The sequence below is a fragment of the Tursiops truncatus genome, chromosome 15, assembly GCF_011762595.2.
Source record: "Tursiops truncatus isolate mTurTru1 chromosome 15, mTurTru1.mat.Y, whole genome shotgun sequence".
In the NCBI taxonomy this organism is placed as follows: domain Eukaryota; kingdom Metazoa; phylum Chordata; class Mammalia; order Artiodactyla; family Delphinidae; genus Tursiops; species Tursiops truncatus.
Genome location: NC_047048.1, coordinates 77,541,192 through 77,559,175, shown reverse-complemented (window position 1 = coordinate 77,559,175; position 17,984 = coordinate 77,541,192). Strand labels below are relative to the sequence as shown.

The 17,984-nt window shown below is 42.4% G+C and overlaps 1 protein-coding gene and 1 long non-coding RNA gene across 2 annotated transcripts in view; one reads left to right on the top strand and one right to left on the bottom strand.

The window, feature by feature from the left end:
• The window catches only part of TSHZ2 (teashirt zinc finger homeobox 2), a 273,232-nt gene that overhangs the window by 139,481 nt on the left and 115,767 nt on the right, over positions 1 to 17,984 (bottom strand). The gene's annotated exons all lie outside the window — the stretch shown is intronic.
• On the top strand, positions 7,761 to 9,291 carry LOC141276562 (uncharacterized). Its single transcript, XR_012326403.1, has 3 exons — positions 7,761 to 7,918; positions 8,468 to 8,712; positions 9,161 to 9,291. It is a non-coding gene; the product is annotated as an uncharacterized lncRNA (long non-coding RNA).

Genomic DNA, 17,984 nt, shown 5'->3' with positions numbered 1-17,984 from the left:
GAAACTGAGGTACAAGAAGGTTGAAGTAACTTGCCCAAGGTCATATAGCTAGCATGCGGAGGAGAAGGACCTGAACCTAGTATAGCTTCCAAGTTCATGTTCTCAACCATGATGCTATATTGAAGGCTTCTGAAAATGAGTACAATGGGACTAGATCTTGAAGGGAGAGTGAATTTGGGCAGATGGAGACCATTGGGGGGAGGGTCAAGTCACTTGCGTGTCTACAGTGCAGGCCCTGTTCTAGGCTTTAATGACATCACAGTGAACAGGATCTACAAGGGAAAAGAAATAAGGAAGACACAGGGAGACAACAGCTCCTGGAATATTTTAGAAAGTGGGAGAAGAACAAGTGGGGTTAGTGTCAATGAATGGTAAATGGAGAGTCAAAGGACATTAGATCAAGATCCTTGGGCATTTGAGGGAGACGATTTTTCCAAAGGTTTCAAGTATCTTTAAAGCCGTGGTTCTCAAGAGGGGGAGATGTGGCCTCTCAGGGGACATTTGGCAATACAGGGAGTCATTTTTGGTTGCCAAAACATAGTGATGGAGGATGTTACTGGCATCTACGGAGTGGAGCCAGGGATGCGGCTAAACATCCTGCAATGCAGAGGACAACCCTACAACAAATAACAGTCCAGCCAACGTGTCCATAGTGTCAAGGTGGAGAAACTTCGCTTCAAAGGCTTTTGAGCGGGAAATGGCAAGGCCAGAGGTGAACTGCAAAGGCACTGAGAGTTTTGTGAGGCCCCAGAAATGGCCTGGCCCTGAAGAGTACCCCATGTCATTCTTTAGTTCTCAGGCATTATTACCTCATTAACTAGCTCTTCCTGGGGTGACTCAACTTGGAATATTACGTCTTAGAACGCAGAAATCTTTAACCAAATGTGACTTGTCCTTTTGCGTTATAATATTATGATTCTGCCGGTGCCAAGAATGAACCTTTGTTTAATCGGAGCCCTGCCCTGGGGAGGAGCTTCCTTCTCGTTGAAGAGGCCTCTGCTGGGAAGGGTGGAATTCATCTTCTCCCCAAACAGGCACGGAAACGCTAACAGGACCAGGCAACTGTAATTGCTCTGAGGCTTTGCATATTTATGTCTGAGACCTTCATATGAACTGTTACTTTAAAAAAGAAGGATCAGTTCATCTTTAAAAGGAGGTGACTGATCGCTGCCAGTCGGGCATTTCTTCATTCTTGGCTTCCTCTCAGCCTCCGTAATAAGTTCTTCACGAACACCAGGCTGCTATTAAAGAATGGTATTCATCATAAGCCAAGCAGAGAGAAGGCAGAGTTTGATGGGCACAAAACCATATTTCAATCCACAGTGTCCTTTTTGTTCAACTCGATCTGCCACATCGTTAACATTTGAGAAAAAAACACACAAAGACTTTGGTAAGTATTAATCAACCATGCACAGCCCCTTTCCCTACTCAATTACCCATTACTGGGCACTCCAGGTGATAATGTCCCACTAAAGCCCAGGTTTGCTTAAAATGCAAGTGAAAAGTACTTTCTGTGGGTCACGTGTAGTGCTCTTTGCAGCCTAAGTGGTCTGTAACAGTGGGGAAACTCTCTTCCTTTCTTTCCCCACCCCTCCTTTATTCCAGCCCTCCGGCATCTGAGTGTGAATCCAGCCTCCCGGCTCACTGCTCTCCTCAGGGGTTATAACTTTGGCAGAGGCATTCGGATGAGCTGAGACATGGAGAATGAACAGCGTGTGTGCCCAACGGTCAACACACCCAACAGACCACGGATCATGGCGCCTCTGTAGGGTGCAATCTCTTTGAACTCAGAAGTCCATTTCCTTCCACTTCAGATCTCATCAGACCATGAATATTGCCATCAACCTTTCCACACTGGCTTAAGCAGGTCTAAGTCATGATCTCCCTTATTATCAGTGAAGTCATTAAAAGTCCATCAGATCAATTGGGCTCTGACACAACATTAAAAATGTTCTTAGGTGTAATCTATTTCTCCACTCCTATAACTGCTGTAAGTTCAAAGAGGCTCATAATGAAATCTTGTCCCTTCCGTGTCAGCTCCTCAAGTTAACAATGAATATTAAAATCTAGGTGGCAAGAGCTGGATTCATCATGGAACATCAAAATCTGAACCCAAAAGGCCATGCTACTGAGAGCCTCTAGCTTCATATAAACAGCAAATATTCAATATGACTGTGAAAAGGTAAGGGGCAAGGCTTCATCACACACTTGCTGCAGGTCGGGTCAATCTACCTATGAGCCTGGAATCATCAGCAGCAGAATGAAGAAGCGAGATGATTTTTAACTAAGTTATGAGGTGTGCTGGTAACTCATTTGACACTTCCATCCCTGTTTCAAAAACCAGGCTGAATACTCTGCTTTTTCTACAAATGGAACAAAATATTTTCCCCCGAACAATTTTTCTTGGCTTCTGTATGACATTGTGTCTTTTCTCTATAAAAGCAATCAATGAACACATTTGTATTGGGCACTTGGCATATTGTAATTTTGTGGAAGGTCCATCTATGAACTGTCCCTTAAACATACCATCAGAGGGTTGTTTTGTTTTGTTTTAATGAGGAACTCTTGGTGACTCTGCTATCTGCTGAGTGTTTGAGAAATAAGAAAAGAGGTAGAACCAAAAGATACCCAGTTTTGCTGAGATATAGGCAAAGCAAACCAGCAAAAGAAATATGGTTTTTTGTTTGTTTGTTTGTTTGTTTGTTTTTTGCGGTACGCGGGCCTCTCACTGCTGTGGCCTCTCCTGTTGCGGAGCACAGGCTCCGGACGCGCAGGCTCAGCGGCCATGGCTCACGGGCCCAGCTGCTCTGCGGCATGTGGGATCTTCCCGGACCAGGGCACGAACCCGCGTCCCCTGCATCGGCAGGCGGACTCTCAACCACTGCGCCACCAGGGAAGCCCAAGAAATATGTTTTTCAGTATACTTGGGAGGTATAATTCTTGAACAAAGCTTGTTTTTAGGTTACTCTTTTCTACTCTTAAATATAGGAAGTTGGACCTTCTACACCAGGGCTTTGAACTCCTTTTGTAGTTGATTCACCATAAGAAGCACATTTGATATTATGAGTCAGTACACATGTGTTTATATGTATAAAGAAACAGCTATTTAAAAAATATTACTTCCTTTGCTACATGCAAGGTACTCAGATGTATTCTATTTTTTTAAATGCTGGGCTACACCCACAATATTGATTGCACTGATTGATCTAGATCCACAATTTGAAACACAGTGTCCTATCCTAAAATCCATGAGCTGCTCAACACAAAACCCAAGAAGTATTCTTTGTTCTAGCATAATGACTTTTTAACATATGGAATAACATAGGGAGGGGCGTTCACTTATGAGATATTTGTGTTATACCAGGATTTAAAAACACTAGTGTAGGCTCAAACACACGTGTCAGTTAAGAAAGTGGTAGACATCGTTTGAGTTTTACACAACTTGTTTCTACTGTCTGTCAATTGTACCAATCACTATTCACGGTTTTATTGTAGTGATTTCATTTCTTCCTTTCATTTTTCCTTCCTTCCTCCCTTCCTTCATCCTTCCCTCCCTCCTTTTCTTCCTTCCTTCTTTTTTTTTTGAAACTCAAGCTGTGTCTCCATGACAAAAAGTGAAAACTAGCGCTAATTGTCCGAATGTTTCCAAATGTCCAGATGCTTCAGCATCGTATAATAGACGTAATGACTGGCCCCTCCTCCCCACCTCCAGTCGCCTCTCATACAGATGTTTTGCCGTGTTGCAGATAGAGCCTCAGGTAGGGAATTCTGATGATGTTTCTTGAGCTAAAGCTGAACACACATTGTCCATTATTTATCTAATATAGGAAATCATTTCCCATCAAAATGAGATTCTAGAGGGAAATTTCTCATTGCCTGGAAGGTTAGGTTCTGGAAACTCGCCATAACACCATTAGGTATTGAATAGAATTGGGGATAAAGTAGGTTCGTCTTGGAAAGCGGCCAGAAGGCTTAGTTATTTATTATTGCAAAAAGATGCCTTCATGGGGATCTTCCAACAATGAGGGCAACTTTCTAATGAGATTCTAAAAGAGGTCATTTAAAAACTGAAAATAAAATGTAATAGTTTCAAAATAGTAATCAATATTCATATATCTGGTTCACACATTTGACTTTTACTTTTTTCAATAAGATGAAATGCTTGAACCTCATCACAGATATGACCTCTACAGGAAATTCAATGGGAAAACGATTTGAAACTCCACATTGCCAAAACAAATTGAAGCTCAATTCTGGTATCAAATTACAAAGTATATTAGCAAAAAAAAAAAAAAAAAAAAGATGATTACAATATGATTGAACCGAAGATAATAAAAAAGAGGAAGAAAGTCAGTTGAGCTGTGCTATTGAACCTCTAGGGGGTGGGAAGCCGTGGTTTCTACAAACTCTCAGAAAGTTGTAAAAAATCAAGAATGGATAGAGATTGGATTAAAGGTTCACCTTAATTGTACTCTTTGAATGGCAAGAATACAGATATTTTAAAATGCAGAACATTTTCCTGGTTTCTACCAAGAAGAATGATGAGATATTAAAAGTCCTAAAAATTATTGGCTCTCCCCAAGATTTGCGAGGCCATAAGGAATAACTTGATATAAGTGATAAGAAAAATCATCCCCCCTTCCTTTTTCATTATTAATGACCAAATATTATTAAATCAATAATTTTTGTGATGATCTGAACAGATTATTAAATATCATGAATTATTAACCTAAAAGTTGATCAGAGCTATGAAAATAATTCAAGTTAATGGGAATCTCTGGATTTCTAATGAAATATCCAGTCATTGACAAAACATCTCTGTTAGGATTTCTGGAACATGAAAAAGCAGAGACCACAGCTGTCCTTAAGGAAGAGAACAACAACATTCCTTGCTGGATTATAGGAAATTAAAAAACCAGATATTCATGATCAAAATAATGGGAGATTAAATAGACGAAGTAAAAGATGCCAATGGCTATAGGCTATTCATTCCCCTCCCTGTCTTCCCCCAATTAATATTGCACTAACTGTTTCAGGAACTTCAAAAAACTGGGAAAGAGCCATGGATTTTTCAATGCTGGGTGTGCCTCAGGCGAGGGGAGTTGGACATAAAGCAGTTAGTGGGTGGTTCTTGGCCAGTAGGCTATCCGTTCCAATTACTTTGCCTTAAGCAAGGTGTGTGGGGGGAGTATTTTGTCCAGAGGTTATACAAGAAAAGGCGGTGGAATGTGATTTAATTTAGAAGGTACAAGGACATAAGAGAGAAGGTTTGGGGATGGGGTCCTGAGCAGGCAAAGAAGGTTGGATGGGTTTGACCCTTTTGTGAAATCACAGTTACCATCCTTGGGAACGTTGACACACACAGATCACAGATCACGGCTGTCAGAGAAACTGAAGGCAAGCAGATGGCCCCTCGCTCTCTCTCTGTGTATACCTTCTCTATGCAGGCTTCCTGCTAAAACAGGATCTTGCCAAAAAGCATTATCCTGTAGTAGAATTTCCCAATAGGAAAGTGAGTCCATTATTGAAGAGTTTAATGAAATGTACTTTTAATTTTTTTAACCGTTTAATGCAATGTGAGCCCTGAATGCTAACGGGACAAAGAAAGCCACAGCCAACAAGGGATTCAGACTTTGGTAAAACCAGACAGGTGGGTCAGGATCTGGGCAGTGACCTGGAAACAGGAATGCAGGGGCGCTTCGTTCTTTAGAAAGGAAGTGGGGGGCTGCACTCGAGACAGGTTGCAGAAGGGTCTAGAGGGCTGGTACCGGGATCAGAGTGCAAGTTGGAGCTCCATCTTTTACTATCTGTGGAATCTCAAGCAAGGTACCTCATCTCCAGAGTTAATAATAACATACACTTCCAAAGGCAGCTGTAGGCTGGATTTTAATCATTAAATTTCCAAACGCCAATATTCAGCAATGTCTTAGTCCCATGCCAGGCCCTGAGTGTTCACTCACTTGCCAAATACTGAGTGGGTTCCCTCTGTGTCCCCTTCACTGTTCCTACAGATGGATCTCTGCTGTCATGACCTTTACAGACCAGTCAGGGGAAATGACAATAAATATGTGAACAAAAAAATATACATGATATTTTCAGGTATTAAAAAGTACCATGAAGAAGGTAAAACTGAGGTTGTGATAGCAAGGGATCCGAAGGGGGACAAATTTTATTTCAGATGTGAAAGATTGGGAAAGACTTCCTGCTGGAGGTCAAGTCTGAGCTGGAACTTGGAGAGTGTGTAGCTGTTGGAACAAGGAAGTGGGTGGAGGAGTATTCTAAGATGAGAAGATTGCAAAAGTAAAGGCTCTCCACAGACGTTGGGTGATGATGATGATAATAATGATTACGATTCTTTAATTATTAAAGCAGGAGTTGCGACATTCAAGACCAGCTCCTGTGAAAAACTTGCCTTTGAGGGAAGCAGCTACATCATTGACACCTTGCCCTCCTCAGAGGGCTTGTGTGCTGCCCATGAGTCCTCTCTCCTCCAGCTGGTGTTTAGTCAAAAGGCATCATTTCATTACTTCTCAGACGCGTTCGGGAGGGGTTTGCCAACAATTCACCCCCAAGACTAGAATTATTTGTACAAGTATGAGATGGCATTGGAGGCGGTCCAAGCACATAGGCAAAGACTCATTGGCAGTTAAATCATGCTAAGACATCACAGTAAGTAAATATGCCCAAAGAGGGAATTTTAGCCATCCAAGGACACAGAAAAACCACAACCCTGGCCTCAGAACTGCATTCCTCGTATATCTAACTCATGTTCTTATGCTATAGGATAAACCAAATAAATCAAGAGGCTCTTGGGATAGATCAAGAATAAGCCTGCAATAAATTCCATTACACTTACTTGTCAGTGCCTTGCCTGGAAACTTCACTTCTTTTTGGAAATTAAAAAATATTATTGAATGCTGTGGAGATGTGGCAGGAACTGAGAAGGAAATTCTCTCTGGAATTTCTACCTAATTTTTGAGGAGGTTAAATAATTGGAGACAATTCAATTTTGTGGAGATTCATCGCATGTTGGATTCAAATAGGATAAAAAGAACTTTCTTCTCTGCACGTGACACATTCACAATTTTATTAACTTAAAAATGGTATGGAGCTGCTCATCTTTGCTTCCTTTAATTGCTGAATTACTAGCTGCAAGCACAAGGCACAGAGGGAGCACTAAATAAATATTAGCAGAATACACAAAAATGGATAAAATTGATTTGAATTCTGTAAATTTGTTACATGTGGTAGCTATGTGTTTTAGAGTGTTTGCTACATGCTGAATGTTTTACAGAGATTATCTAGTTTATTACCTTACCTCTAGGTTTTACTCTATTTTGCAGATGACCGAGCTGAGTCTGAGCGATGTTCAACAGTCAACCAATATTTATTAAGCGCTGACTGTGTGGCAGGTACACATAACTAGTCAGCAGCTATCCAGGTTTGTCTGACTCCCGATTCTCTGCTCTTAACCAAAATGTTCTGCTGGTTCTGAATAAAGGATGCTGGAAGCCGAGTTTACCAGACTCTAAATCTGACTTAGCTTCCCACTGATTCCAAGGAACATCAATGTCAGGCAAACATGGGAAAATGAAGGATCCTCACTGTATACATTCACATCATAAGCAATATCATATTTCTGCATGTCCGCGCATGTGCGTCTAAAAAGCTACATTATTCACGGTCTGGTCCATGTTTTTCATTAAACCTAACAAGCATTTTCATTACAACATGCAGGCCAAGCTTTAGAGCAACGATTTTCCATGTGGTAACCAGACGTTAGGACACATTTTAAGCAACTCACTGGACACACTGCATGGATCCCTTGAGCCAGATGGAAACTGGAAATAGCACAAGTGAACTGGGAGACTCGAGGCAGCATTTCTGCGATGAGAGATAAAGACCAAAGGAGATGAAGGTGCTCTCTTACTCTCTGCTAGCTCAGGAAATTGGAGTTGCTAACAGTCATGTGGGTACTATATCAGGCCCTGGCTCAGACACCTCAAACCTTTTCCTTGACAGGTTGGGCAGCCCACCTTTATTTGTATTGCGAAAATGATGGGACCGGCCTCGGGGAAACAAAGTATAGCAAGAGAATTATTTTGGCCATCTGAGTGGGCTTAGATCAATGGTTCTCAGCCATAGGCAGTTTTGGCAATGTCTGGGAACATTTTCGATTGACACAACTGGAAGGTGTTGCCAGCATCTGGTGTGTCGAGGCTACACACCCTCCACCGCACAGGACAGCTCCTCACAATAGAAAACTATATGGCCCCAAGTGTCATAGGGTCAAGGTTAGGAAAACCTGGCTTGAATCACGCTGATGATGATAATAATCACGACGACACAAATAATTAAAGGTCCTATTTATATGAATGACCATCTCAGGCCTGCCTCTTGGTTAATTAGTTGTCAACCATTATTATTTAAATCTCACATTAACCCCCAAATTGCCTTTGTTTTACAGGGGGGAGAAAACCCCAGACTCTGAGATATTAAGTAACTCGCCCAAGGTCACAGACCAAGAATGTGCCAAAAGTGGGATTCAAACCTGGAACTTCATGGCCCCAGGACACTTAAACACGGGACTACACTGCCTGATTTTGCTTCTGTGGCCAGGTTTGGGTGGACCACGCAGGTTTTGAAGAGCTTCCGCAGGCTTACTTGGAGACGGCACAAGGAAGTGAAGACTCTGAATCCTCTGCTCAGAGGGTATCAATCAGAGCTCTAGACGCTGTTCTCTCTCCCTTTCATGTCTTTTTCCTGGTGAACGATGAAGTAATCACCCTTGGCTCACCACTTTCAAACTGTAACCAGTACACAGTGATTCACAACCTGGGGTAATTTTGGCTCCCAGGGGACATCTCTGGTTGTCACAATTTGGGGGGTGGGGGGGGAAGGGAGACACTACTGGTACCCAGCAGGCAGAGGCCAGGGATGTTGCTAAAGATTTTACATTGCACAGAACAGACCCCACAACAGAGTTATCTGGCCTCAAATGTCAACAGTGCCCAGGTTGAGAAACCTGAAAGTAGAAGCAAAGTGGAAAATCAGGCCTTGGAGAGAAAGCTAGCTTTTTATATAGTGGAAATGTATTGTTGCTGTTTTCTATGTCATCCACTCATTCTGCTTCTGATAACGGCTTCTGATCTTGTTGCAGGATCCCCACTCAGAGCCCACGTAATTCTGGAGGAGCTAGTAACTCCCCCACATCTGCAGGGATGACGTGGTCTAGACATGACTTATCGGAGCATCCCAGCTATCTGGCAAAAGTGATTGGTTGGGCCTGACACCAGCACAGTCAACCAGATGTCATAAGACGGTGACTGGAACTTTTAAGGGAGGCCAGATCCCTGAATCTAGACTTACTCCTGGGAGGAGATAAAGGTGGCCACCTGCTCACCATGAGGAGAGACACTGCCTCAGGGCGGAGCCACCGTTGCAGAGGTGGACCAGAGAAATATACAGAGGGAACCAAGCGTTTGTGATATAATTGGAGGCCTTCAACTAGCAATACCTGAAGCCAGTTATTCTGGCCTTTTGACTTATACAAGCCAGTAAATTGTCTAATCATTTCAGCCATTTGGGGTTGTACGTTCTGCTTCCTGCAGCTGCAAGACGCCCAGCTGATACCCTTTACTTTGAGGTCATGATAACACAAACGACATTCGTTGAAAAACAAAAATAAAAAGATGTCTGCAAATTCCTTTGCATTCTCTACAAGAAATTTCATAATGCAATATGTAAATCTGGGGAAAATTCTGGAAGGCAGAATTTTCCTGACAAAGGGATATCTAACAGAACAGCCACTGGCTATTCATAACACGAGAAAAAGCTGGCAGCCCTGATTTCTGGAAGTCAGGTACAGAGAGCTATAGGTTTCATCTATCTTGTCAAGAGTCTAGGTGTGCTGGGAGAGCAGTAGCCTTTTTGACGCCTGTTATAATGACACCCATGATGCAGATGTACATGTCAAGCTCTCAGCCAACTCATGTGTGAAGTTAGAAAGAGGATGCCTGGCAGACGCATAGCACTGTGGGAAAAAGCCCATGAACGCACTCTTGTAAATTTGGGAATCGTACTGAAAGGATCTCCTAGGGGAAGAACGTACTGCACCAAGTCTAGACCCACACAGAGGACTTTCACCCAGGTGCAGAGTCCAGTAGATGTAGTTCAAGGACTATCATGGCAATGACTCCCAAAGCATGGCTCACGTACCAGGGGTCGCAAGCAAGGGGTTTCTAGGGGGTCCTTGAGCAAATATTTAAATAATCCTAATAGGTATGAAATTGTTTTTAAAGAGAATGGAAAGAAAAACGTAACTAGCGGGCTTCCTTGGTGGCGCAGTGGTTGAGAGTCCGCCTGCCGATGCAGGGGACACAGGTTCGTGCCCCGGTCCAGGAAGATCCCACATGCCACGGAGTGGCTGGGCCCGTGAGCCATGGCCTCTGAGCCTGCGCGTCTGGAGCCTGTGCTCCGCAAGGGGAGAGGCCACAACAGTGAGAGGCCCTTGTAACACAAAAAGAAACAAACAAAAAAACCCAAAACAAAACAAAAAACCCCCATAATTAGCATATCAAACAAGGGATTCAGTGACTTTTATTGCAGAGTACAGGGGTCAGCAAATGTTTTCTGTAAGGAACCAAACAGTAAATATTTTTAGATTTTTGAGCCAGCCAGTCTCTACCCAACTACTCAATTCTGCCCTTGGGTGTGAAAGCATCCTTAGTAAATACAGTAACGAATGGGTATGGCTGTCTTCCAGTCAAACTTTATTTACAAAAACAGGTGGAGGGTCAAATTTAGCCTGAAGACTGTAGTTTGTTAATCCTGGCTTAACAGGAAACTAAGCAAAAAGAAAAGGAGTAAAAAAAAATTTTTTAATTCCAGTGGTGCATAGATCTGGTAAAAGTCATGAAGTAGGTTGAAGATCGTTGGAAATCGGTGAACACTGTATTGGATCCTATGCTTTCAGTACCATTCATGATGGTGATGATGGTGATAATAAATAATAATAATAATAGTAATAGTAGTAATAATAAATTATTGAATCATTTATTCTTTTATTTAATGTGTGTTTTTTAATGTTTATATGTGCCAGAACACTGTACAAAACCCTGTGATTTAAATTGTGAATAAGATAAGTATGGTCTGACCCTAATTTTGCTATGAGGTATAAAAGAAATGGTTACTGGCAGGAGAATAATGAAGGCTTTCCTGAGGAAGTAACATAAGCAAATAACTAAAGGAAGAAACCAGTCTTGAGAAAAGCTAGGGGACCAGCATTCTGGAAAGGAGGAAAAAGCATGTGTGTAAATGTCCTGAGGCATGAAAGAGCTCCAGGTTTTGCTTCAGTGTGACTGGAGCCCACCCAGGGAGAATGGGGAGAGCAATACCCACCATGCTGGAAGAGTGAGCATGGGCTAGACAGGCCATGATGAAAGACATGGGGAAGCACGGAAAGGCTTTAAGCAGAAGACAGACTTGAGGCAATTTCCCCGTTGCTCTTACTTCTCTGAGGCCAATGGACTGGTGGGGGAGTCATGGGCAGCAGTTCGTAAACCCACCAACCACAGCAACACAGCAACAAGAGAATCTAACATCCGATGAGAACCTATTGTGTCAGATCTGTGCTTGTCACTGAGCATTACTCACTGGATTTTCCCAATAACCCACTGGAGGGGTCTATAATTATTTCCATTCGACAAAAGTAGAAACTGATGACCTGGGAAGTGCGTTAAGATGACCAGGTTCCCGTAGGTGGTGAGCATCAGAGTCCCGATGTGGCCCAGGTTTGTATGATCCCAAGGGTCAAACTCTTATACTGAATTTTAGAGGTTGGCAAACTATGGCCCAAGGGCCAAATCTGGCCCCTGACTTGTTTTGTAAATAAAGTTTTGTGGAAAAACAGCCAGGCATTTGTTTACATAGTCTATAGCTGCTTTCCAGCTGACTAATTGCTACAAAGACCATATGACCTGCAAAGCCAAAAATAGATACTATCTAGCTCTCTAGGGAAAGTTTGCCAAGCCCTGGTCTAGGCTATAAGGGCATGAAGTTCATTCTTGCTAGTAGACTGTCCAAAATGAAAATGATATGACTAAGATACTTTATCATCAGCTTTACTCCCCCAGAACGTCATTTTTGCCCCTGCTTCTCAGATCCTTTTCCCATTCTGTTCTCACGCAGCATTTTATTTTATTTTTTTCCTTAGGACTTAAAGATGATTTTTTAAAAAATACAGTAATACACAAATTACAACTGGGAGAGAAATGTTTTTAAAAAGTGTTTCAGAAGGAACTAATGACAGCATGTGATAGTCAGTTCCTACAAGCGAGTAGAATTTCCTTTTTCCCATGGCTAACGTTTATTCCCCAGGTGATGCCTTGTTTGTTAGGCTGTCTTGAGGGAGCCTAACTAGCCACCCACACACTTTCTTTGTCAAACAGATCAGAATCAACAACTAACTTAAAAAGATGAATATTGACTGATGAAATGCCATCTGGTAGCTGGGGCTAAGGTGGGGAGTGAGTCCTGGCTTGGAATTCTGGGGGAAATGTCAGGTGATGCTTACTTGGCTCAGTTTACATATCAACACGATGAGAATGGTAACTAGGTTGTTGGCTTCCAGTTCTACTAAGGTCCCTCTGTAGAGAATTAGAATTAACGTCAAAAGGCCCTCCCGTGGTGAACCAACGTTTTTTTTGGCATACTCTCTGAACATCAGCTACGTTATAATGAAGTGCTTTATCCCCGCTAGGTGGAAATCACATGTTTACATCAACAGTGCCTCACTTCCTCCTGGAAAGGGAGTTGTGATATTTTTGCTTTTGCAAAAATTCAAGTTAAGGGACTGGATGTATCATCCAAAGAATGTGATTGCTCTGCACCTAAAATATAATCTTACTGCAAAAATAATGAGAAAAATGAGAATACGGATGATCTAAGTAGTAAGCAAAATTTAAAAAATACTTAAACTACCTTTTGAGCAAAGCAACTTGAATCTGTGGCTTTGCTCTCGGTTTGACATCAGATAAAAAACTGGGAGGGAGATAAACTTAAGAGAAATGCCAGATGATGACACAGTTTCTTTCAGGGGACTGGGTCTTGCAAACCTCAGCATTTCTGCACTTCCTTCATCAATGTTGCCGTTCTACAAGAACCTCTCGTACTGTTATTCTTTCTTTAAATAAACACACTTCTTAAATAAATGTATTTGAACAGTAAATTTTATATCCGAACTGACAGTGAAAAGCTAGCAATAACAGCTACCAAACTGCCGGTTTTATTGGGCCCTCATTTTATATGAAAACTACACATTAAAACAAACACATTACAATTAAATTGTTAAGAAGTTTATCTACCATTTAAAATGTCTCTATGTACTATCAGGGATTCACTTATCTTCCAAAATACTCCCCTAAGGGGATATAAAAATGCATACATGTAAACATTTTATTTGAATTAAATATTAAGTGGTATGAAGTGTGTATGTGTGTTTCGTTATGTGAAAACATGACATGTTTAAAACAAACCAGCAAACAAAAAGTGGGGTGAGGCTGCAGAGGGAATCCACACCGTGTGGCCGTTGAGGAGTGTGCAAACACAGCATCAGTGACTCATTACCTGAAACCAGAGGCTCGACAAAGCCTTTGTTTATTCTGCAAATCCAAGACAGAATAATTGCGGCAAGCTATCTGAAGATGCTGAGGAAGCCATCCAAAGTGTACCTGTGCTTGTGGGCTTGGAGTCCCATGGGAGCCAACTGCTTTCAGTCCTTCTGGCAGGCAGGGAGGTGGCGCACCCAGTCTTACCGAGGCGCCCTCCATGCCAACCCAGGCCAGGGTTCAGGACTGTACTCGGCTGCCTAAATTCTGTCAACTGGAAGGAACTCTGTATCCCGGCCTTCAAACACCAGCACACCTGTCCCTAGTGTCCTCACCCCGCCTGCGTCCACCCCACTCACTAACCCCAGAGTGGCCTTCTCTGTGCCCCTGAGGCTTCCCCAACCTTCTCAGCAGGGCCTGTGCACTTGCTGTCTCCACTGACCAGAAGGTTCCTTTCTTGCTCTTTATCTATGCAGCTTATTCTCACTCTCTGGGACTCATCTAAACGTCACCTTAGCCGAGTGTTCTCAGATGACCCTCCAGCCTACGATCTGGCCTGTTATCTGAAAATCATACGTATTTGCTTAAATGGTTAATATCAGTCTCCCCAGCTGGGCTGTGGGTTCTTTAAGGGCAAACCTTTTAATCACTTAAGGTCAGCCTATCCCACTCTCCTGTTTCTTCAAGGACATTTTTTTAATATATATTTTTTTCAGTTCATACATAATACAGTGACATTTATAAACTTGCAGTTTGCTATGTAACATGACCATAAAAGAATGTAATAGCATCTATATTTGATTGTTTTTCTGTGCGTGTGTGCTTTCTAAGGGGAAGTGCACCTATCTTCTTACAGACGGCCTTTGAATCAAGCCCTTCAGTATAATTTATGTACGTTTTAATAATTTCCTTGCTGGTATAAATGTTTCGTATTTGAAGAAGTTATCTGGGGTATAACATAAAAGACTTGCTTGCCCTTATGAAGTTGAGTCATAGTCATTGAATTTGAGGAAGCATTAAGGGTTAAGCTTATAAAAAGTATTAGATTTAAGTAAACTTCATATTGGCCAACAGCAGGAGGTATTCTATGAATGTCATTATTTTGAATTAAGAACTAATGTTTAACATTCCCAAATTATGTTTTAATTGTTTGGTAGAATTTGTAAAAAAAAGAAAAAGTTTATTTTCAATGTTTCTTTAAATTTAAAATAAAGCTTATATTTAAAATGTTAAAAAAATTTCTCTGCAGTGCCAGGCAGGTAACAGATGTTCCATAAAGGCTGTTGAATAAATGGATGGATTTATGAAGCCTGGCTTTCCAAGCCCTGGAAAAATCCAGGTCCATCACTTTCCATTATGGGGCAAAACCTGTATTTCCTTTTCAACTTATTTGTCTGCCTGGAATTTAAAAGAACTGGTTTTTTTTTTTTTTTGAAAAAAAAAATCCCACTCCTAGACCCGTCACTCCTGGGTTAAACAAGCTCACTTAATATTTTTTTTCTCCGTGTGGGCTTTGCTTGGGCCCCATAGAGGTGCCACGTATGTTTTATGAACTAACATTTATTTTAGACACTTTGGCCCAACGGACATGATCTTGCAAGCCTGAACTCTCAGCTGATGTGCTGTTGAACATAATGGGGGGTATAAAAAGGTAGAGTGGATTGCAGAGTGCCAGGGGCGAGACGGGGAGGTCGTGGAGCCACAGAAGACAGCACGCTGCTCTCCCTGGCAGTCGTGGCCCTGCTGCTGTGACCTGCAGTTCCAACAAGCCCCTCCCGAGCCAGGCGAAGGACGCAAAATCGCCTAATTGCTAAACTTGGAACTCAGCGCTCCCCATGAGCCTGGAAGAGAATAGCAACGTTTCACAAACAAAGCTGGACATTGATCTAGGTGAGTGGCAGTGGGGGAGTCTCTGAGTTGCGTGTGGAATTCTGGATGGAATCCACAGGCCCCGGAAATTCCAGGACACTCTCTTCCTCAGACAAGGTCTTCAATTAATTACGGGAGCTAAAATGTTGCTGGGCATAAATCAGCATTGAAAAAATGCCGAACCTCAGTGTATACAGGGATTCACTCGGGGGGGAGGGGAAGGTTTTAAAGGTATCTGAAAGCCATAAAAATCTCCATTTAGAGAGAAATCTTTACAAAAAGGTTATTTAGTTATTCATTTGCACTTTGGGGGCAAAGTTGTCAATTCAGCGGAACAAAGGCATGTATAAGTTGGCACTTAAAACTGGAGAGTTAACACCAGTAAGACAAAGGGTTAAAATTGGTATCCTCAATTCAATTCAAATCAAAGTTCACCTAATGCCAATTCTTCGCTAGTGATCTAAGGACAGAGACAAACAGGACCCTTATAAGGCCTTGAATTTTTCCATCATAGGGCTCAAAAGAATTAGTCATTGCAATTTCCCTCTGTCTGTCCACCCCCAGCAGACTGTAAACTCCATTAGGGTAGAAATGTGTTTGTTCTATAAACTTCTGAATTCTCAGAGTCTAATCCAGAGCCTGGCACATAGTAAGTTCCCGATCAAAACTTTAAATGAATCAAAGTAAGGCTCAGGGACTTCCCTGGTGGTCCAGTGGGTAAGGCTCCCCACTCCCTGCTCCCTGATCCCTGGTTGGGGAACTAGATCCCGCATGCATGCCACAACTAAGAGTCTGCATGCTGCAACTAAGAAGCCTGCATGCCGCAACTGAAGATCACACATGCTGCAACTAAACAAATATCCCTCATGCAGCAACTAAGACCTGGCGCAGCCTAAATAAATAAATATTTAAAAACAAAACAAAAAACAAAAGTAAGGCCCAGTGCCGCCAACACCCTTAAGAAGCTCACTGTCCCGTAGGAAACAGGTAAGAGAACAAAGGGATTATAGAAACAGGTGATGAGGCCTAGAGCAGAACTGTGTTCAGGATCTTATGAGACAAAAGAGGCAGAAACTTGATTCAGCTGGAGAAGATGGGGTTGTGAAATGCTTCCAAGAGCGGATGGAATCCAAGTGAATTTTAAAAGGTGATGCCAGTCAGAGGGGACAGCTTGAGAAAAAGCTTGGAGGAGAGAAGCATTCTGTTCCTTTTCCTGGAGCTTAATTTAACAAAAATTATTGAGGTGGCCTATTATCAAAATGGCAGGTACAAAGTCTTCAGCCGAGCCAACTGTCAAAGGGAGTTACCTGTCCTCAGGTAAATCTAGCCAGGAGAGATGGGGATGTGAAGCCAATCCTATGATAATATGTTATGGTCATTTCAGGTCTGCCAGTCATTGAATCAATAGACCTACTACATTTTCCCTCTAAATAGCCAGAAGAGGTAATTAAAATACTCGTAAGAAAACAAAAAGAGAAAGTCCCTTCCAAGATCTTTATTGAGATCTGTAGGTCCTTGTAAGTTTCAGTTCTGAAATCTTCATTTATAAGAGACACAAGTCAGGACTTCCCTGGCGGTGCAGTGGTTAAGAATCTGCCTGCCAATGCAGGGGACACGGGTTAGATCCCTGGTCCGGGAAGATCCCACATGCCGTGGAGCAACTAAGCTCGTGTGCCACAACTACTGAGTTTGCGCTCTAGAGCCCGTGAGCCACAACTACTGAGCCCACGCACCGCAACCACTGAGCCCACGTGCCGCAACTACTGAGCCCACGTGCTGCAACTACTGAAGCCCGTGCACCTAGAGCCCGTGCTCTGCAACGAGAAGCCACCACAATGAGAAGCCTGTGCACCCCAGTGAAGAGTAGCCGCTGATCGCCACAACTAGAGAAAGCCCACGTGCAGTAGGAGACCCAACACAGCCACAAAATAAATTTTAAAAAAAGCAGATTGCATTTATACTGAGTTCAAAAAGAAAACCAAGCGAAACAAAAAATCATTAAAAAAAAACAAGAGACACAAGTCAGAAACACTTTATGAATTAGGCTGTATACTCAGCAGAGGGAGGGGGGACTATGATGTAATTAAAGCTTCAATTGATGACCTTTAAAAACTGTGTCAATACCTGGAGACTAAGGGCTTCATCAAGAAGTCCACATTCTAGTGAGTCAAATGTCAGAACAAAAGAATCAGTAATTTGGGTCAAGGATCCAAGATGTGCAATTCGTAAATGGCTGTAGAGACTGTCCCAGGACTGGTGTGAGCTAACCACCTTTCTAAGCAATTATCTGTGTTTGGAAAACTCTACACTCAAGTAGGACACGTGCAGGTTTCGTCTGGGGAGTTGAAGGATCTTGTGGAAATATCCCTTAGCCACTTGTTTACTTGGAAGAGCACCTGATTTTGGATAAAAGAATTTCCCTCGTCTAGCTGAGCTCAATTCTTCTCTTCATTCATTTGAAGCTATTTCTCAGGAAAGGACATGAGGTTTAGCCCATGTGAGGCTCTG